This window comes from Triturus cristatus, chromosome 5_1 (assembly GCF_964204655.1).
Source record: "Triturus cristatus chromosome 5_1, aTriCri1.1, whole genome shotgun sequence".
Classification (NCBI taxonomy): Eukaryota; Metazoa; Chordata; class Amphibia; order Caudata; family Salamandridae; genus Triturus; species Triturus cristatus.
The window spans coordinates 915301370-915324490 of NC_140587.1; the positions used below are offsets into that span (position 1 = coordinate 915301370).

At 45.4% G+C, this 23121-nt stretch overlaps 1 protein-coding gene and 1 pseudogene across 1 annotated transcript in view; both read left to right on the top strand.

The window, feature by feature from the left end:
- Positions 1–13932, top strand: part of LOC146831594 (peroxiredoxin pseudogene) — a 74226-nt pseudogene extending 60294 nt beyond the window's left edge.
- Positions 1–23121, top strand: part of LOC146831595 (voltage-gated potassium channel regulatory subunit KCNG2-like) — a 1031696-nt gene that overhangs the window by 41907 nt on the left and 966668 nt on the right. The window lies entirely within an intron of this gene.

The following is a 23121-nucleotide window of genomic DNA, read 5'->3' on the forward strand; positions in this document are numbered from 1 at the left end:
CAGCCCAGGAAAGTGAATTGGACCGAGGCCTGTCAAACTGCTTTTGATGCCCTGAAAACTGCAATGTGCACAGCACCGGTGCTTAAGGCGCCTGACTTTTCGAGTGAGTTCGTAGTGCAGACAGACGCTTCAGAGCAAGGCGTGGGAGCAGTACTCTCACAGATGGACGACGAGGGCGGGGACCAACCCGTAGCTTTCATTAGTAGGAGGCTACTTCCCAGGGAACAGAGGTGGAGCGCTATGGAAAGGGAAGCATTTGCTGTGGTCTGGGCCTTGAAGAAGCTGAGGCCCTACCTGTTTGGGACTCACTTCCGTGTTCAGACCGACCACAGGCCCCTCAGATGGTTAATGCAGATGAGGGGTGAGAATCCAAAACTGTTGAGGTGGTCCATCTCCCTACAGGGAATGGACTTTACGGTGGAACACCGTCCCGGTACAGAGCACGCCAATGCTGATGGTCTGTCCAGGTTTTTCCGCCTTAGCGATGAGAACTCCCAAGAGGGTGGGTAGTTCTCCCCGCTTTCAGCTGGAGGGGACACGTGTTAGACCTGACATCCTTGGCGTGGGTTTTTCCCCTATCTTTTGCCTCTGTTACCTGGATTTTTGATGCTGTGCTGGATTTCGATATGCTGGTTTAGATGCTTTGGACACTCTGTCACTGCTAATCAGTGCCAGAGTGTAAGTGCTCCCTGTGTAAAATATCGCATTGATTGGATATACCTGATTGGCACATCTGTATCACCATGAAGTCCCTAGTAAAGTGCACTGTGTGTGCCAGGGCTGGTGATGACGGATGCTACTAGGGGGTCTGCAGCGCTGATTGCGCCACCCACCTGTGTAGCCCTAAAACAGTGTCTCAGGCCTGCCGCCGCAGGCCTGCCTGCAGTCCCCGGACTGCCATGTCCCCCTGGCCAGTGTCCACACTGGCCGGGCCTAACCCTTCCCTTTTCATACACGTCAGTCATCCCTATGGAAGGCCCAAGGTACCCCCCTGGGCAGGGTGCAGTGTATGTAGAAGGTAGAGCATGTACTAGTGCAGGTAACATGTTCTGGTAGTGAACACCGGCCATTTTGTGTGTTCACTACTGCAAGGCTATCTTGTTCCATAGGCTAACATGAGGGAGGCGGGTGCCGATGGCTATCCGCCTATCTTCTCATACGAACAAGCTAAGACATGAGTGTTTGATATCCCTGAGCTCAGCATTTGATAACACATCTTTTAGGAGAGATTGTTTTTAAATCCTGAGTTGGAGAACAGTACTTTTTAGAGAGTAGCTGTTCTCTTGTCTGACCCTTCTGTGTGCCTGGGCGCGCTTGTGGATTGACTGTCTGGTTTGAGAGTGACAGGGGCTGGGGATCCCCCGGGCGGTTGGCCGAGTCAGCCCTCTGCTGAATGGCGACAATCGCAGGGAGAGTGGAGGGAGGAGATAGCACCTGGGATTGAATAGGGCTGTGCCTGCCTACCACTCCGCTGGCTCCACCTCCTGCTGGGCGGCTGACGACTCTGCCCCTCACTCTGAAAAGAATGTAGAGACCAGGAAAACAAGGTGCTCCAACAACACCCAGAACTGGATCAGACCGGGCTCAGGACCCACTTGCACAAAGACTTCAAAGACTTTTAGGGGTATAAGTACAAGACCCCTGACAACAGATTTTTAGATTCGACCATCGAGAGGAACCTCTGCTGAAAGACGGACCGCTGAAGAACTAAAGGAAGATTGCCGTGCTGTGTGCTCTAAAGGCTGACCTGTTCTGGCGTACAACTGAAGCTAAGGAGAAGAAGGGGTCCTGCTGTGTGCTGACCCTATCCACTTGACCAAACAAGACTTTGCTGTGTGCTGTGTCTTCAACTGAATCTCCAAGGGCCTGAGAAGAGCTGGCCTCCTGTTTCGCAACTCAGGGATAGAAAGGTTGCCCAGAACTCAAGACTCTGCTGTGTCCCACCTGCGCTGCTGTGTGCCGCAGGGACCGTGGACTGTTCTACCAAGCTTCTCAACATCTGCCTGTGAGGTGGGCTGGCTGCTCTCTGTCTTGCTAGAGAGTACCACACCGAGCCGGGCCCGACACCGGTTGCCGCATCAAGAAGATCGACGTGCTCATCGGCACGTGCCTGGCCGCGGCCCGGAGGCCTGAAGCAGATCGAGAGTCGTATTTCCTTGCTCTACGAAGCCGCGCTGTGAGTGGCTGACGCCGGTGACGTCGACATCGTCATTGAGGGCTCGTCGAGGGAGTTGTGGAAACCTTGCACTGAACAGTCCGAGGAGCGCTTGTATAACGAGCGCAGTGACACCGCCGGAGCAACGTAGCTGCCTAAAACATCGAGAGCCTACAAACTGATTCATTCTCAGTGAGTATCGAATCACTCAAGAGACTAGAGACTATCGTCTGACGGTCCCGACCAACTAAGAAAGCGACTATTGTGTAAACCTGTGATGCTTGATTTCAACTGCGGAAACTAGATAAAGATATATTATTTTTGATATAACTCACCTGTGTGGTCTAAGTTTGTGGTGTGCGGAGGAGGGGTCATTGTGGTGTCTACGTGCAAATACCTTACACATTGCCTTGGGGATAAGCCTGTCTGCTCGAGCCAAGCTACCTAGAGGGTGAGCAGGGGTTATCTACCGTGTGTGTCCCTGTACCCTGACTAGAAGCAAGGGTCCCTATTTGGTCTAAGGTGAATACCTCTGCCAACTAGAGACCCCCAAATCTAACACATGCACTAATCTGGAAACATCATTTTTGAAGAGATACTGACCTAGCTTTTCAACCCAGTTTGATGTGTTGTAATTCAACATAATAGAGCTTTAAAATATTTGCACTTATTTTATTAGGGCTATTATTTGTCATTTTAGCCTTCTCAGTGATATCCACATTAGAGTAGTACCTTCTTGCAAAGCTACTTCAACAGTGCCAGAAAATGAATGGTCAGTTGACACTTCCTATGACGTCACCTTCTGTGACATCACATCTTATGCAATTTAGAGGGGCCTTGCATGTTTCTATTCTGCCCAGGGCCCCACAAATCTTAGGACAGGCCCTGGACCTGAAGGTATCAGAGTGCTTTACATGAGCACCAGTTACGTTACAGACGGACACATTCATTTTTGTTAGGTACAGGGAGATTAAGTGATTTGCCCAGAATCACAGAATGTTGAGTGTCTCTGCCCAGCATCAAACCCGGTTCCCAAGATCCGAGGTCAGCCGCCCTAGCCCTTAGGCCGCATTCTTTTTATGAGTGTTGCACGCATTGCTCCACCCCCTCATGTCACTCTCTTCAGAACACCCATTTCCCCACACTGCTCCTCTGCCTCTTAATTGGGTAAAGTTGGGAAAAAGCACACATTTCCTCTACCCTCTGAAACTTAATTTAGTATGGTCCAAGCAGCAGAGGGCACACTTGCTCTTCCTGCCATCTATTTATTTGTAAGATTAAGACAGAGGAGGGCACTCATTGCCTCTCCTGAATGCTATCTCATTTAGGGGCATATTTACAACGAGGCGATAATAAATTATCGCCGCTTTAGCAGCCGTTTTCGGCCAAAAAGCGGTGATAATTTTATCGCTATATTAGCAAGGTCACGCTAACGCGTGAAACCTTGCTTTAGCGTGGGGATTTCTAACGCCCAGCTTTGCATCTCTAATGAGTTGCAAAGTGGACGTTCCTGACCTGACATGATAGGAGAAATGTCGCTAAGCGACATTTCTCCTATCATCAAGCCCCACGCTATGAAGCATAGCGTCAGGAAAAGTAGCGATAACACCTGTTATCGCTACTTTCCTAACACCTGCTTCAGGACTGACTTAGCCATGATATCCTATGGAAGGTGGATATCATGGCTAAGTTTGTGAGTCCCTATCAACTAGCTAACGTGAGATTATCGCTGGGTTTCCAGCGATAATCTCACGTTAGCCAGTTAGCGCCAGGATTTTTATCACTGATGAGATAAGCGTTGCTAATAGCACGCTATCTCAGCGTTAAAAATCGGCGGTAGCCGGCGATAATTATCCTGGCGCTAAGTGCGCTCAGCGATGATTATCGCCGGTTGTTGTTGATATGCCCCCATGTGTGGTGCGAGTAGTGTAAGACATGCATGGCCTCCCCTATTCACCTTTTCATTTGGTAAGGTTGAGACAGAATTGGGCACATATTATACTAATTACTCTGTCATCTGATTCACTGTGGTCCCGTCCAATTAGCATAGGGCATAGATCCTCTCTCTCTCTTCTCTCTCTCTCTCTCTCTCCCTCTCTTTCTCTCTCTCTCATGTGGATTCACCGAGTGGAAAATCTGAATGAGTAACCTAACTAAATTGGGGTACTCGTGAAATGACAGTGTACTCCTGGAATTCGTTGTGAAGCCTGTAAAAGACACAAATCTCCAACTGTAAGAGTAAATCCACATATATATGTAAGAGTTACATGTTCAGGTATTTTGAGTCTGGCCTTTTGTATCCGTGCCTCTCTACTAGTTGAGAATTTTGAGGAGTGAAATATAAAGATTTTCATCTCTTTGTACACTTAGCTCCCAAATTCTGCAGTTTGGACAATTGACCATTCAAGTGTGGGGTTTTTAAATGAACTCTACTATGTGAACAGACACAAGATACACAATGTACACATTGCAGGTGGGGGGGGGGGGGTCCTGATTTCTTGTATCTTTGTAGTTTTTTTCTTTACTACTTAGGGCAGTCCGCAGTTATGAAATTGGTGATGGCCTATGCGCCTTTGTCTGTAATGACATCTGTTGCCATTGGTGTATTTCGGTGTACATATGTGAGAGCTAATTATGGTTTATTCAACGTGTGGTATTCGTGTTACATACTAATGAGTACTTTGCACTTTCATTGATTTGTTGCAGATTCGGTATCTAATGCCTAAATTAGATCTTGAAATATTTGTTAAACACTTATGGGGAATTATTCCCCATCAATTGAATTGCACTTGTTGGGAAATCAATCTGTACTAATAATTCTTCTGCACATCAAAGGAAACACTACAGGCCACATTCAAACTGCAGCTTTGCATGTGGTGTGGGGTCTGTTTTTGCAGCTGTTTACAATTTTGGCAACTCTAAATCGGGAATAACATGCAAAGCAGGTTGGCAACAGGTCTTCCACGTAGCGTTATCCCTCTCACACTGGTAGGGATAATGCCCATGCATGTGATTCGAGGCAAGAGAACACGGAGGAAATGTACTGTTCTGAACTAGAGAGTGGGAAAAGTTTTATCTAGCACATAATGGGCATAAAGTGAAAAAACGGGAGCAATAACAATATGTGCCTGTTTTTTTGCATTGTGCACCGCATAGAATGAGGCCTTGTGTCAAGTTTACACTTTTCATGCAGTCAGGAAAAGTATATCCATCATGTCACCTCTAGGCTACAGTGGCGTGTAATGGCTGACCGCCATCTTGGGATGTATGACAGGCAGTGCCCCAGGGCTCAACAGATGTTAACAACAGTTTCATCCGCCGCCCCTGAGACACTTTGGTTTTGCGGAAGATGCAAGTGTGGTCCCTCTATTATATGGATGAAGGGGGTCTACATTTTGAACATGTGCGATCCCGATGGGGCGTTGCTTCATTAGTCCAGGGTATGGCTTAATGCAAATGAGGGAATGCTTCTCCCGTTTGCCCGCACCGACCAGCAGATGCAAGTGCACGGCCACACAGCCCCCTGAGGTGGCGCACTTTTAGTGCATTAATTAGGGGGATCCCTTCCTCCACCCCAAAGAGCTGGCAGACCTTCTGCTTTGAAAAAAGAATTTAGGGGCATATTATCAAGCGGCAGCGATAATTATCGCTGGATGCTCTTAGCGTGAGGATTTTTATCGCTGGCTATCGCTGGAAATTATCGCCATGCTAGCGCTGTATTAACAACGCATAGCGCAATGACGATAATTATTCCAGCAATAGCGATGTTTTCCATGGAACATCGCTGGTTTTCAAGCGATGTTCCAATGAAAACGACGATATCCTTGATGATAGGGCCTGTGGTCTTAGCCACACAATCCACCCCCCATGGTAGGTATGCCTTAGTCAGGAATTTAACAGACGTTAAATTCCTGCGTTAAGGCATACCTAACGCGATTTCAAATATCGCTACCCCTCGTTGATAATATCGCGAAGCTGCCTTCGAGATATTATCCCTGTTGTTTTCACAGCCATGCCTCCTTTGCATCTCATTATCGATGCGAGGCGAGGCATGTGAAAAACGGGCGCTAAGTCAAGGAATCACGCGCTAGCGTGTCCTTGATGATAATGCGATCAAATTATCGCCGCTTTTCGCCTGAAAACAGACGCAAAAGCGGCGATAGCTTTATCGCGGCCCCTTGATAATATGCCCCTGAGTGCCTTCAAGCCCTTTGTCCACTTTTCAGTGTTGTGCTTTCCCAGCGCAGGCGTGATTTCGCACCTGCGCTGAGATCATTGCATTTTGCATGCACTGGAATCATGCATTTGGTATTTGATATTGGATATTGCACATGTCTTTGCTGGACACACCTAGGGAAGGTGCGCTTGACAGAGATGGGAAACAAGCGGCATCTTATGTAAGGTGACCCCTGATCTACTTCGACCCGGATTTAGAGGCTGAGCGCTTTTCTATTTATCGCCGTCTATCGCTTGATTATATCACCCTGTTGGCGCGTTATTTACAACGCGTTTCACCAGGGCGAGATAATTACCAGCGATAGCGGGGTGATCGCCGTTTTACAGGGAACATCGCTGGTTTTCCAGCGATGTTCCCTGCAAAACAGCGATAACCTTTCTGATATGACCCACAGGGTCGTATCAGCACAATCCACACCCATAATAGGTATGCCTAAGTCTGCATTTTAGCAGACGTTAGTTTCCGGCGAAAACAGCGGTTTTCGCCCAAAACTAAAGTCAGCTAAAATGCGTTGGCAGCCTTGTAAATATCGCAATGTGCACATAAGCGATATTTACAAGGTTGTCCTGCCCAGTGGCGCCCACTTTGCATCTCGTTAGAGATGCAAAGGGAGGCGTTGGGTAGAAGGGTGCTAACATGCGCCAATGCATGTTAGCACCCTTTTGTTAATAGGGCGATATTTTTATCTCCGCTTTTTTGGCTTTAAAAGCCAAAAAAGCGGCGATAAAGCCCTTGTAAATATGTCCCTTAGTTCAAAGTGACTCGGGACTGCTGACTCACCCGGAAGTGGTTCCTTCACTAAAAAGGAGTAAGATTTATGTAGATGGGACGGCAGAGAGGGACATGGGATCGTCAAATGTCTGGGCTGACTTACCAAACTTCTATGTCACTCCCAAGCATCAGCAGGGCCATGATTGTCTTTCGGTTTTAGTCTACCAGTGAATTGTTTGGGTTGAAGACGGTGCAAGGAGAATCACAGACAAAACCAACTTGCTTGTCGCAGGAAAAATAGGCCAACAAAAAAAACCTAACTGAGAACATCTACCACATTTGAAAACATATTTGGCCCGACTCACAAATACGTTTGTGCACCTTTGATGTTCAAAAACATTCTAGTTGAGAAATGCCCATCTTAGTGAATCTAGAAGCATGTTTGCTAGTAATTTTCCTTGCAAATGGCGCTTGTAAATTCTGAAATTCTGAAAATACATTGGACTTTATGCAATTGACAATTGAGATTTGGGGCAACTCTATCAGTGACCCGGTGAAGCTCTACCACCAGAAGTAGAAATATACCCACACATTCAAATATTAGTGAGTTTTCACACATCCCTCAATGGTAGTTTCCAACCGTGGATACTCGTGCAAATTTACCCCTGTCTAAGGAAGTTGTAAGCTCCGTACCAGGGTGAGAATAAGAACAGAATGCCTGCGTATTTAAAAAGAGTGAAGGGCAAGAGATTTCTTCATTAGAAAAAAATATTTGATTTGTGCTGAATTGAAAATGGACTGTGTACCTGCCAACACATATTGCGTCATACTTCCAAAAGCAGATTGTAAGGCACTATTTGGGGCCAGTGGTGCACAGGATTACGAGGGAATCTAATGGATCCCAAGAGTGCATTTGCATTTAGGATGTGTGTTTTATTTGCTTTTTCACATGGTGCATGTATGACAGCCAAGGAGAGACGCTGCAGGACCCTGGTAGTGTCACTGAGCTGTCCGCCATCCCTCCTCCAAAACCTTACAAAGCAACACAATGGGAGCAGAAGCGTTATGCCCACGTGCAGAGTTACATATGATAAAACAGCACAAGGTGGGTCCTCTCAGCTGAGCCTTGCTCTTGACTGCCCTACAGCAGGTGATGCCTACTGCCGCCCCTACTCAGCTTCTTTGTGCTTACAGTGAGGGCCCAAGGCTTTAGAACGCTCTCCCGCCGCATATGAGACAAACTGAAGCTGAACTGAAATTTAGAACACTACTAAAGACTAGACTGTTTGAATAGCGTCCACGGGACAGCTGTCGCGTTATATCTTGCGCTGGGAAGCCCTTATGAGAAGCCATGCGCTCTATAACTCCGAGAATAGAATAGAATGGAATAGGGCCTGACAGTCTACTACAAAAGGGCTGCCTAGACTAAGCTCCTGGGCATCAGCTGAGCAGACCCTCTTGATGGTGAACTACAGTCTGCTACACCGCAGACACAACCTGTGCTCTTGCATGGCAGACGTTTTTGCGGGGCCAGGTTAAAAAACATCATGCTTGGCCCCATAGCACGAGCCAGCATGGCACGCCAGAATTTGGCACATTCTAGTGGAATTAGCTGTGATAGCTGCCTCATCAGTAATAAACACAGCAGGTTTGCTTCAAAATAAAAAATTTAAGAATTGAGCATGAGTGTGGGGCCCAGAAAAAGTGCAGTACCTGGAGTATAAAGTCCTGCACCCCTCTCCTGGCGGCCCTGTCGGTGCCAAGCCTTAGGAATCAGGCATTGGTGGACTACGGAAATGCTGGCGACTAATCTGTGAGGCTAGTGCTGGCAAATTTTCATTTTTGCCTAAAATTGCACCATCACGAGTCACCCCACAGAAGCAAGTATGTTACGTTTCCCACCTTCCCTGTGCAGTTTTGGCCATTCCGTTCTTCCTTCCTTTTCTCTCTGTCCTTTATATCCCCGACCCTTCTGCGAGATGCGTCACTCAGACTAAGGGGCATATTATTAGGCCTGGGCTAAAATTCCGTTCCGCTCGCGGAAATTGCGATAATTTGAAATTTTCGCGTTCCGCGGAGATTGCGAAAATGTCAAAATTTCCGCAATCCGCATTTTACCAGAAATTTTTAGCTTGCTCGCGTTGTAAAATAATACATTCTCGCGTGCGCGCGATCGCCTTACCTGAATCCCCGCGTTCGCCGACAAGTTTTCCCGGGCCGGTCGCGTTCTCCACGAGATGTCTGATTGTTGGTAGGCATTTGCGCTGTCTCGCGACAGTTCGCGCCCGCAGTAACGTAATTCGTCGCACGATCACGTCTTTCTTCTCGCGATCATGCACCGCGAGACAAGTGAAAACAAGATGGCCGCGCCCGCGAGCAACCGCATGGGTAAGTTGGCGAGCCGCGACCACGCAGAAAATACCGCAAACGGGCGGGAGAAAAACTTCCGCATCTTCGCGATATTTCTGTGTTTTTGCGGAGATTTTTAACATTTTCACGATAATTTGCGAAAGTGAATTTCGCAAATTCCGCCCACCCCTACATATTATCAAGACAGGCGATAATATTATCGCCGGTTTAGCGGCAGAAAACTGCGGCTAAAACGGCAATAATGGGCTTGATAATATGCTCTATGGAATTCCAATTGAAGCTCAGTTTCGATGTCCTTCACATCTAACATGGCCTTCAATTGGAATTCCATAGAGCAGATTATCAAGCCCATTATCGCCGTTTTAGCCGCAGTTTTCTGCCGCTAAAGTGGCGATAATTTTATCACCTGTCTTGATAATATGCCCCCAAGTTGTGGTAACTCAATCGCTGAATCCTTAATGTTCACCCCACCCGATGCTTCCAGTGGTTACCACTCTTGTCTGTGATTTAAGAATAATGATTATTTTTATTAAAACTGCCAAATTCCGCTTCATCCAGCCTGCCGGGGGTGATCTGCTAATAGCGGGATAATGGCCTCCTCTCTCGGCTGTGATCAGACGCGCTGCCTGCGGCGTGAACGCGCTTGCTGGGATTAACCGGCTCTCTGAGAGCTCTTCTGTGGGTCCCGGGGCTTCGTGAGCTAAGATCACTGCAGCCTGCCCCAGGCAGAGCTCGCTGTGTGAGGACATCCCTCTCTAAGCTGATGGCCCCTGACTGATGCTGAAGGCCCCCGCCTGTCAGGGAGGGTCTCAGAAGGTCCCCCAGTCACCGAGCAGCCCTGTGCTTACAGACCGATGACAGTGAGGGGCTGTTCCAGCCAACAGTGTGTGTTTGAGGGACGAAAATACAATATCTGACTATTAGATCGAAAACACAAGCCACAAACATAGAGCATATTACCCAGTAGATTCAGATTCAAGATTTATTTGTTAATCCCATAAAACCTTTGCAATAAAATACAGCAACTTAAAGCAGAAAATGGCTGCTAGTCGCCTCCTCAAATTAATTAGTCTTAGTTAAAAGCCCCATGCAAAAGCAAACACACCCCATGCGTAAAACAGGCAGTAAAAAGGTTAAATAAAGTACCACAGATAATAAAATCCTTAAAAAAATCGACTATACAGGTGTGCTGCACAAGCAATAAAACAAATTACAACATCAGCCTACTGGTGCAGTCAGTGTTGTCTGTCCCTTGTTCAAAGCAGTGAGACGGCAAGAGACCAAAACATCCCCTGAGTTAAAGTGCAAAGTGCAAAGACTGAAGGGATGCGCCCAGGGGGCAGACAGGGCACGAAAGGGAAGGCAGACGTCTAAGAGTCGCCTTGGTGACCAAAGACGAGCAAACATTCCCCCTTGATCGTGGTAGAACAGTTCACATGAGTAGTTTGCCGCTGGCCCGACAGGGCTGCCCTCATGAGAGATATCCTGCTGTTCTGGCTTAACTCCTTGCTGGTGCCCGCGTGGCAATGTCATTAGGTGTGTTCTGAGGCCTCTGTTTTCCCACCTTCAGCAAGAATTTGACAAAACAGCAGTTCAGCTGTGGGTCCCATGGATCAAAGCAAGCCAGCGCCACCTGCCTCCACGTGAATACGCCTCTTTGGTGAAAGGGGACTTTTAACAGCTGTCTCCTTTCCTCCAGCAGCGCCATGCAAGAACAGACCCGGTGGAGCCAGTCTCCCTTCCCAGAACCACATGATCTGCCAGAATCAGGCAGACCCTCCCCCTGCCAAGGGGTAAGATGAAGGTTTGAGGACAACAACCCCAACTGGTACCTTAGAAACTGCTCCTTGACAACGGCTGGGTATCCAGTTTTAACATATTTTTGTGGCGCAGGAGTCTTATAGTTATTTAGTACCATCCATCCGTGGGCTCTACACGTCAGTGATGCCTCATCTTCGGGGAGCGAGTGGATTTTTTGTGATTTCCAAACTAGCTTCTTGAAGACCTGATGGCTAGTAGGGGCATCCCAAAACTGCAAAAGCCCTATGATTCTTAGTGATTCCTGAAGGTAGGCCCTTGCCGATGGCAAGTCCCGATCCTGCAGCCCCTTCCAAAGGAGGTAAATCAGTGTGTTGTGCTCTGCTTTCCTGATTTTGTTCCAGCAGATTACATAGGCTCCCTGCCTGGCCAGGGCCTGTTTCAGTAGGCCAAACTCCAGACGAATCTGTGCCATAGAGGTAGAGCATGGACATGAAAAGATAGTTCGATACGATCATGCCGTTATGTTGTCCAAAACTCCAGCGTCCCTGCCGCTAAGTAGTTTATTCCTGCATGAAATCTTCGGTATAAGTTTGGCTTGCACTACTCGAAAAAGGGGTGCCAGTGAAGACCCTGCCAATTTCCTTTTGAGGTTTTTAAGAGCTACTCCTTGAACATATGTCGATACAATGCAAAGCAAAACAACGCATGCTTTCACAACAATGTTTTTAGTTCGCAAGTACCATTACAATGCAATTTATTAGTACGCATGCCATTAGTTCGCAAGTGTATTGAAATGCATTTAAAATGACATTACAATGGATCCAAATACCCGCATACTTTTACAACACATTTTGTGAATTAAAAATCCCCCCAATACTACGCTAAATCCTAAATCCAAATACACTACTCTATACAACACAAACTCCTCAACACTACCCTAAAGCCTCAAACACTACCCCTAGCACGACCCTCCACCTTCCCCCAGTCCGGTCCCTACACTCTAAAACTTCCATGCACGACCCCCGACGCTACCCTAAACCCTAAAACACTACCCCCCCACACAACCCTCCCCCTACCCCCGTCCAGTCCCTACACTCAAACACTACCCTGCACGACCCCGACACTACCCTAAATCCTAAAACACTACACTACACAAACACCACAACACTACCCTAAACCCTCAAACACTACCCCCAGCACGACCCTCCACCTTCCCCCAGGCCGGGCCCTACACTCTAACACTGCCATGCACGACCCCGACACTACCCTAAACCCTAAAACACTACCCCCCCACACAACCCTCCCCCTACCCCTGTCCAGTCCCTACACTCAAACACTACCCTGCACGACCCCGACACTACCCTAAATCCTAAAACACTACACTACACAAACACCACAACACTACCCTAAACCCTCAAACACTACCCCCAGCACGACCCTCCACCTTCCCCCAGGCCGGGCCCTACACTCTAACACTGCCATGCACGACCCCGACACTACCCTAAACCCTAAAACACTACCCTACACTACACAAACACTACCCTAAACCCTAAAACACTACCACCGCACAACCCTCCCCCTACCCCCAGTCCAGTCCCTACACTCAAACACTACCCTGCACGACCCCCGACACTACCCTAAATCCTAAAACACTACCCTACACTACACAAACACCACAACACTACCCTAAACCCTAAAACAATACCCCCAGCATGGCCCTCCCTTTTCCCCCAGTCCGGTCCCTACACTCTAACACTACCCTGCATTACCCCCGACACAACCCTAAACCGTAAAACACTACCCTACACTACTCAAACACCACAACACTATCCTAAACCCTAAAACACTACCCCCTGCACGACCCCCAGTCCGGCCCCTGCACTCTAAAACTACCCTGCATGACCACAACCTCAACACTACGCTACACCCAAATACACTACCCTACACAAACACCAAAACACTACCCTAAACCCTAAAACACTACCCCCAGCACGACTCTCCCCCTACCCCCAGCCCGGTCCTTACACTCTAACACTACCCTTCAGGCCCCCCCAACACTACTCTAAATCCTAAAAAACATCCCTACACTACACAAACATTACAACACTACTTCCACACTACCCTAAACCCTAAAAATGTAACCCCATGCCCGATCCCCTTACCTCTCTCTCCTCGTGGTTCCTCTCTCCTGATTCCAGCGTTGACTGAGGGGCATTGCACGTCGTTGTAAGGAAACGGAACAGCTTCAGTTTCCTCACAACAATGTGGGTAGCCATTACATTGCATGCGTTGTAAAAGCGCATGCGATGCAATGGTATGCGCAGTAATGGCTACGCGTTGTTACATTGCATGCGTTGTAACGCATGCGATGTAATGACTTGCGTAGTAAAAGTCTTGATGTAATGGCTGTTTACCCTACGCCTTTCCTCTTAATAGCTTCTTTCTGGAAAGTGTAAGAGCCATTTTTATAAATAATGACCCCTAAATATTTGCACCCTTCTGTATTTTCAATCCGGGTACCTCCCCAGAACCATGTCGGAGCTTGTTTTTTGTTGTTGTGATATGTCATGGTCATGGTTTTCCCAAGGTTGATGGTCAGGCCTTTGACGTTGAGCAGCAGCTGCTGCTTCACCTGAGTGTGGCTGACCAAGACCACGTCGTCGGCTTAGAGAAAGCTGGAGATTGGCATGCCTTCTAATTTTGGGGCGTTGGAGTTGCAAGATTGCAACTGCTGTGTCAGGTCAGCCAAAAAGAGGTTAAAAAGGGCCGGCACCAGGACCCACCCCAGCGATAGGGGAAATTAATTTCGCGCAATTTACTTTTTGCAGAACTATTGGGGCACGCATTTTGTGAAATTACGCCTAATTACGCAAAGCACACATCTGTAATTTTACTTCCAATGTGTCCTTGCGCCTCGTGTGAGGACACATTTGGCAAAAACACTGCGCACACCAGCCAATCATGTTCTGTGGTTTGTGTGCGTTTGTTGTAACTTTTTACTATAAATTGAGTGTTTCGTGGTAAATTATTAGTGCAAATGGCACAAAATTAGATGAGGTGGCACAATAGTCTAATTTCTCAGGTATAATGAAAAATTCTCAAAATTACGTGAATTATACCGATGCTATTTAAATTTCACCCAGGCCTTTGAAGGTGAATGGGAGGGGCTGGGAAAGAAAGCTGACAATGGAGGATGGGCGGGAGGGGCTGCGGCAGCAAGCTGACAATGAAGGGTGGACGGGAAAGGGATACAACGGAGGGTGGCGGGAACTGCTGGGGAAAGAATACGAAAATGGAAAATGGGTGGTATGGTGTTGCGTGAGAAGCGCACAGACAACAGAGGGTGGATGGGAGGGTCTGGGAAAACAAACAGACAACAGAGGAAGGGTAGGTGTAGGGTGACCAGAATTTTAAAGCCAAAAACCGGGACATTTCCCAAAAATAGAGGAAGGACTAAAATTTTACCTCAACCCAGCGCAGAGAAGGACAGTGCTTCTTAGCAGAAAATTACAGAAGAGGCATTAAGAACATACTAAAATGTCATTTTTCGAGCCAGTATCTTGCCTGTTAATTAAATTGCTTTCCTATAGCAGCTGCTAACTATCTCTGCTTTGGAAAACATAAAAAGATACCTCCCACCGTTTTCAGCCGCCCCTATCTAAAAACCGGGACATGAGCTTAATTTCCTGAAATCTGCCGTGACAGCTGGCGGAAAACCGGGACTATCCGGGCAAATCCGGGATGCCTGGTCATCCTCTGTAGGTGGCTCTGGGAGAGAAATGGACAAGGGGCTGGTGGAGAAGAAAGAATGACAACGGAAGGTGGTTGGTGGCGGAAGCAAGAACGGAAACTGAAGGGGGGCGATAAACACAGAGGGTATTACGTACACAAGGAAGTCAGCTGGAAAATACATGCACTGTCATAGAGTGCGTGAACAAGAGGTAAAATGTAGCGCTTGAAGAATGAGCAATGGAAGGATACAAGTAATGCATCCATGCGCCACGGGACGGGCAAACACAAGAAGAGGAAGGAAAGCCTACAAAAGCTGATGAATAAGTAGCAAGCAAAAAAGAGTGACAATGAAGCCAAACAATTGCAATCAAAGTGCTGACTGTAAACCCACAGTTAGATAATAATATGCCAGACAACAGACAGCGCATGTGCTATCTTAAGCGATACCTAATAAAAGAATAAGCATAATAATTTACCATGGTATAATATACCCAGACGTGGGGGCATAATATCAAGCACGGCGTTAAAATTATCGCCGCTTTAGCGGCAGAAAACTGCAGCGAAAGCGGCGATGATGGGCTTGATAATATGCCGCAGGGAATTCCCATAGAAGCCCATGTTGACACCAGAACATGGGCTTCTATGGGAATTCTCAAGGGCATATTATCAAGCCCATTATCGCCGCCTAAGCAGCACTTTTCTGCCGCTAAAGCGGCGATAATTTTAACGCAGTTTCTTGATAATATGCCCCTTAGTTTGTGAGCTCTCTGACTCTAGACTTGATTGGAAAATCTCTTGGGTATAAAGTCTTATTTAGGGCCACTGGAATTATCTGAGAATGGATGTCCAAATTATATGACTTCATTGTTTAAATCCTTTGCGCTACTCAGTGGACTCATCAGTCTTGCACCAAAAAGCAGTAGCATCTTTAGAAAGTGGTGTCCAAATGGCCCCAGGGTTTAATGCCACCTATAAATCGCCCCCACTTCTAAGACTTTTCAGTGGTCACAATGAAGCAGGGGCATAGCTATAATTAATGCTGCTGGTGCAGTGCCGTTGGAACCCAGAAATGTGAGGGAGCCACTCACCCCAATATGGCTGTACTCAGTGGCGTATCTAGGCCTTATGCCACCCATGGCAGCGCCTGCGTTTGTTGCCCATGGCGGGCGAATGGAAGACCGGGGACGGGGTACTGGCGATTCCTGTGGCCTCTGCCCCACAATGGCTGCAGGTAAGAGCGAGGGGGCAGAGAATGTCGCCCCCAAAACTCGTGCCGCCAGGGGTGCACCGCCCCACCCCCCTTGCTAGGCAACTGGCGGTACATTGCTACCATACCACAGCACAGGAAGGTCCATTTTCCTCTTTTCATCATGTCCATGACACTCATGCCACGCCACTGCAGTGAAGCACAGGGAATCTACCTAGGACAATAATGCACATTCACACCACAGGAAACTGCCAGCCATCACTTTTCAACTTGTACATGAGTGCTGTGACTTAAACGTCATTAGCAGTAGGGATGGAACCCTTCGGGATTTAAAAAGTCAAAAAGCGAGTCTGTCTTGATGCTTTCAAAATCCATCTTGTAAGTTAGCTACTCTTTTCAACTGTTTAACAAAATCTACATTTTTTTTAGGCCTCCCTTTGTGCCATGTTCTATTCCTTGCAATACAACTGCTCTGACATTGTGACGAAACACCAGTACTGAAAAATCCACTTCTTCAAACTAAATAGTTCTCTCTGTTCATGTGGCTGACTATTTTTTTTCTTTTCTTATTTCTTTTTTCTTATTATTTGTCTTTATTAGTTTTTTCTTCTCTATTTTATCCCTTTCCTTTGCTTGTTTCTTCTGTTCCTTCTCTGTTTATTTTGCTTGTTCTATTTCTCCTTCTCTATACTTCTTCCTTTCTTTATTGTGTCGTTTTACTTCTTTCATATTTCTTCCCAATATTTTCTTTCTGCTTCTTCTTTCTTCTTTATTCCCCTCCTTATTTGTTGTTTATTCATTCCTTTGTCCTTCCATTCTACTCCCTTCCAACCTTTTCTCTATTATCCTGCTTTTGCGGGCCTATTTCAGTTCCTGTTTATTCTCTCTCTATTCCCTTTTGAAAATCCTCTGGTTATCTTTCTATTCTTTTATTTTCCTTCCTCTCCTCTCTCAGGCTCCTGACTCACATCTCTTCCTTTTTTTCCTTTCCTTTCCATTCCTTTCCTTTCCTTTCCTTTCCCTACTTTTCCTTCCTTCCCTCCCCTACATACTGCCTTCCTTTCCTCTTTTTCTTCCTTCAAGCTAAACAAACACAGGATGTTTGAGCAGTATTAACAGATTGCTGTTTGCTGGTGATGATGTCTTGTTACAAACACAGTTGGGGCTTCAGCACCAGCTGGATATCTTCTGTCTTCCTAATGAGCTAGATCTATTGTTCTTTGTTACAGCCATATCGCCTCATAGCTACACAGAAGTGAAATGTTTTAGAAATTGGACCAGCCTGTTACTATTGCCTTAATTATGTGTGCAGCGCTATACATTTTGAATTTGTTTGCCTTTCCATTTTCAAATAAAAATATGTGGTTTTGAATCTTCCTACCATCTCCCATTTCAACAATTCTCCAATAAAACAGTTTTTATCATTTGCGTTTGTGATCGTTTGTGTTTCTCCTTAACCTGCTAACGTCTGTTCCTTCTCTCCCTTTATAAGGAGGCGTTTGCTACCCCCTTTACATCTCCCATCTGCCCTACTAGCTGTCCTTTCAACCGTCCCATCTTTCATGTTCTTTTCACATCACCTCTTACCTCAAACTTTCATTGACCCCTTACCTCTTGGTATCCACAAGGATGCTCTCAAATGTGCCCCTTCTACCACCCCCAACACATACATTTTCCTCAACACAGTGCACAGCCTCCTTCCAAGTGCTAAGAAAATCAACCAACGTAGTGCTAGGAGATTCTGTCTGGCCTCTACAGCGCCTACTGTGTTAGGCAATGTCTCAGACACTGGACCCCAGATGTTTCCTGTGCACTTCACTATTGGCTGTACTTACCTCAGCTTCATCCCTGACCTAGTTCAATCAATCAGAAATAACTTTATTTCGCCAACACAACAATGGCATAAAAAGTATTCTACAAACACATGTACATCAATTTCCACTGTTATTAAGATATACAATTACGTGTATTAAAACAAAATTTGGTAAAAGAAGTAAAAAAAATATTGTTTAAAAAGTTGTTGATAGATTAAAAGGAGACAATAATTCATAAATGTTCACACAATTATTGCACAATCCAATGGCTTAATTTACACTTTAAGTATCAGAAAGACAATATAATCTCCTGTTTCTCAAGAGAGATAAAAAGAATGAGGCCAGAGAAAAGCATGTAAAGGAATCAGACAGTAAATGGAGATGGTATAGGGCCACACAGCATTGTTTAAAATCCATTTAGAGAATAAGGGGGACAATGAATCTTTTTCTTTAACACCATAGAATTTGCAGAAGAACAAAAAATGGAGATCATTCTGAATAGATCGCTTGTCACAAGGACAAGGTGGAAGTTCGGACATCACATAGGTTTTAGATGGAAGACCTAACATCAAGGCAATATAGTTTAAGCGAAATCTCATTAAAATATATCTGTGTTGAGAATTTGTAGTAAATGATAAATAGGTCTAATTCGCATTGGTCATTGTTATATTCGGGACAGCGTGATATAATCTGACTGTCGAAAGTTTAAAATGAATATCCTGCCTCCTCGCCTGTAAATGAGTCAGTAGATTAATTTTCAACTCTTTTTTAGAGATAGACCTACACATCTTCGGGTCTTCGTAAAGGTGGTGTAAACCAGCCACCTGAAGTTTGGATTCAACGTATTTTAGCCAGCTAATATTGTTCACAGCATCTAGTTTCATAATGTCATTTACAACATCTCTAGTCAACAAAAGAGTTTCCTTGAGCCAGGCTGAGTGACACATCAAAATTGATGCAATACAAATTTAATCAATGATATAAGGAACTCGCAACTCCATGTGATAATTATAATTAGAACATGACTGGGGCAGGGAAACTAAACTTTCCAAAAAGGCATCTTCTATACGCTGCAATTTAGAGGAGTCAGAGATGCTCCAAACAGCTGCCCCATAAGTGGCAGCAGATACAGTTTTCGCTTCATAAACCTTTTTTATCACTTCAATAGGTTGAGTCACGAGCTTTTTCACAAATTTAAAAAGGACCCCACTGTTTTTTTCCATCAGTAGTCCCCTATCAGAGACCATACTTCTCCAATTATTATCGCTATCAAACATGATCCCTAAATAGTTAAAAGAGTCCATGACGTCTAACTTCAGCCCATCAATATAAATTAGTTTCTGCTGTTTTGGGCCTGCAACAAGAACGAAAGACTTAGAATAATTAATTTGCAAGTCCAGATTATTCATGAATTTCCCATACTCCTCTGTGAGTCGACGTAGTGCGTTACCAGTACGCGCCAAGATCATCGCGTCATCCACAAAGAGGAGTATCGGTACTGGGAGTGAGTTAATGTGAGGGTCGTCTGTAGTGGGCCTAGCAGTGCAGATTCTACGGCGTTAGTGTAAAGGACAAATAACAAGGGCACAAGGACGCACCCCTGCCTCACGCTCCAGGTAATTTTAAAGTGTCTTGTGCATTCTCCTCCCTTGCCAAAGCAGACACAGGCAGTTGCTCCGGCATACAGGTCACGGTATAAATGACCATTCTTATCTGCCGTATATTTAGCTATTATTATATTTAAGTTCAAGCACTGGTCCACTGTGCCCTTTCCTTTTCTGAAACCATATTTGCATGGGAATATGATGTTCTTTTCCAAGGCCCATTCCTCAAGCCTGTTTAAAAGTAACTGGCCAATTGGTTTAGCAGTTAAATCTAATAAAGATATGGGCCTATAATTTTTTGGAACTGTTTTATCCCCCTTTTTATAGATAGGTACACTTATAGTCGTCTTCCATAAAGACGGCACACCTGTTCGGGCAATTTTGTTGAAAACATTTGTCAGAAGTGGTGCCCAAAGATCTTGCTTGTCTAGGAAAAAAATCAATTGGGACACCATCAGGTCCAGGTGCCTTCACTCTTTTACACTGATTAAGAGCGTGTTTTATTTCTTCCAAATTAAACAGGACACTGTCTCCTGAACCAGATAATCTTAAAGGGTGGGTTGAACAGTCACCTCCTGAGTGTTACCAAACAGGCCTTCAAAATGTGCAACCATGCCCCCTGCTCCACGTGAGTATCTGTTGTCATTCTTCGCTCATCTTTTAGAAACGGTGCATTGATCAGTGTCCAGAAAGACTGTGATCTATTTAATACAGTGGCCCTTTGCCATCTTTCCCACCAGTCCTCTTTTAGAATTTTTATCCTTGATAACTTAGCTTTCTTGTATAGCTGGCGTAAGGGCTTGACCAAATATTCGTCTCTACGTTTTGTCTTTAAAGCCATATGAAGGTTCTTAAGTGATTTCACACATTCTTCATCAAACCAAATAGGACCCTTATGATGCCCATTACATATGGAATGTAATAAATTATTTTTAATTTCCAATAGAATTCGCTCAAATGCTGTAGTTATGCCATCATCAATCATTGGGTCTAAACAGATCATTATATCTGATGCTCATTTGGAAACTATATTCCCCACAAACTTCACAGCATCGACTCTTTCCTACTTCAGAACAATCCCATTTTCCCTTGCAATCACTGGTTTAATATGATGATGAACAGGATGTTACTTTTTTGGTAAAGATGGAATAAGAAACGTGATTGCAACATGATCACTAAAAGCATAGAAGTTGATCGTAAATTGCGTGAAAAACTTCCCTATGGGGTCTGAGACCAGGACATAGTCAAGAGATGAGAAGTGGGAGCGAGTAGAAAAAGTGAAGTTTAGTTGACCAGTTAGGATTTCAAACGTGTTTAACATTACAAGTATATGTATAGTCAGTAGCCTATTTAGGGCGTTGCCATAATCGTTACGACTAAAATGGAGGACCTAGTTCAGAGAGTCCACTTCCTTTGCCCTTGTTTCCTTTTCTAAATGGTAGTCATTCTCACTCTAGACCTCATATGTGGCTTGTAATGGTACCACACATCTGTGCCATGAGAGAAGAGAGAGAGGAATTAAATCAGACTGTCACCCATCCTCCCTGCAGAAGCTCTATATGTACAGTTGTGAGGGGAGGCTGTTTTAGTTTACTTTCTCCTACCTTGTAAAAACCAAAAACAATGTCTTACAGAAACAGCAAAAGACGAAAATCACTTTTTCTTCCTAAACTAGGGTATACCAATAGCAGCGATTAGAACAACTGGGTGACAACCATTTCAAGCACAGTACTGGAGTGGAACCTCAATGGAGTGGGCTGTGGTGTGCAAGCTCCTACACAGACTGGCCGCTCAGTGGTAGAAAGGGGAACCTTATGATGAGGCATGCCACCCTGTGTGGGTGAGGGTTCTACTGCCGGTGTGACACAGGGCACAGTGGATTGGCTTATTTGGAGTAAATAAGGGGTCAGGGCGCCTAGGTGATGTAAACTTTCCACTGATTGGCACACATTTGTGTATGTATGAAGACAGCACACAGCCGCGCCCCATGTTGCTAATCTGTTCCCTCTGTAATCTTACTGCGTTGTGACTTTGGAGATTTAGTTTTGCGTCTTCCTTTGATTTCCCCTGTCTCTTGTGCTTCTATCTCAAATCGTGTTTTACGATGTTTAACTGGAATGTGGTGCAAAGTTGAACTAGAGGTTTCTACAGGCGCCAATTGCTGAGGAGCTGGCTGAGGTAGTGTTGCCCACAGTCTCCAAAATAAAGGCATATACACTTTGTACTTGTATCACCCCACTCTTTCCTTGAACCTGCACTGTTGTTGGCAGTCGTATTTGTTGCAGTGTTTTGCCTGCTTTTCTGGACCGTCTGTGGTACTCTTACACTGTGGCTTGTGCCGTGATTAATTAAGCTTGTCATTGGATGCTGGCCTTCTTCATTCGCTCGTGTTGGTTTGACTCACCAGTTATGTCGACAGCTGCACATGCCTGGTAACATTCTCACAGCGATGATCACGAAGTGTGCCTCACCACCGCTCGAAACAGCCTTCAGCTGAGCTGACATCTCTTGCTCCACCATGCTTCAAGCTTTTTCAGGGGTATGGTTACCAGGCAGCCTTCTTTTACCAAGGTGTGGACCAGTCACTGCGAGTTATAGATATATATATCTATAGATATATATTTGTTCTTTGGTAAATCCATCTGTTTGAGTCACTTTTTACTTGGATATTTTATTTCTTTGTGACTCATTGTATCCTTTGGGATACAGATTTTTGCCCTGGCTGTCTGTTGTATTCTCTGTTCTTCTCTACAAGGTTCTTTTGGACTGACACCTCCTTTGAAACAGTGATGAGCAAATCCTTCAAGTTAAATTTGTCCCTGATTATTTGAGCAGCATAACACAGTGATGCACGCACCGTCAAAAATAATATTGACTATTAGGTTTCCCTACACATCTTTTAAAGTTTCATCTGCTTTCTTTCTTGGTGATAGTTTCCAATTTTGGACTATGGCTGTGGACTGGTGAATCCTTATGTCTACCTGCCATTTTAGCAGATCTTCCATCATTCTTCATTACCATTCAGTTGTCTTAGCTGGTGAACTCCATCCATGTGGCTGGTTTGAAATCTGTCCACACTCCTCTGGCTTTCCTGAAGTCTCCTGTGAAATCTCCCTTTTACTGAAAGGAACGATTCAGGTCTATTAATATTTACTAATGTGCAATTGATGGTATAAGTTACCAAGCAGAAAGAAGTAAGTACTCGGCAATAGTGGGGCAGTTTTTTTTAGCATCTTGTATGTCTCAGGAAGGTTAAAAACTAAGGGGCATATCAGCAACAGACTGCGATAATTATCACAAAGCGCGCTTAGCGCTTTTATATTTATCTCCGTCTATCGCTGGAATTTATTGCCCGGTTAGCGTGTTATTAACAACATATCGTTACTCCAGGGCGATAATATTCCAGTGATATCCAGGGAAATGGGCCAACATTGCTGGAAAACCAGTGATGTTGCACTCAAAACAGCGATAGCCTTGGTGATACGACTCTGTGGTCGTATCACCATAATCCACCCCCAACGTTATGGATA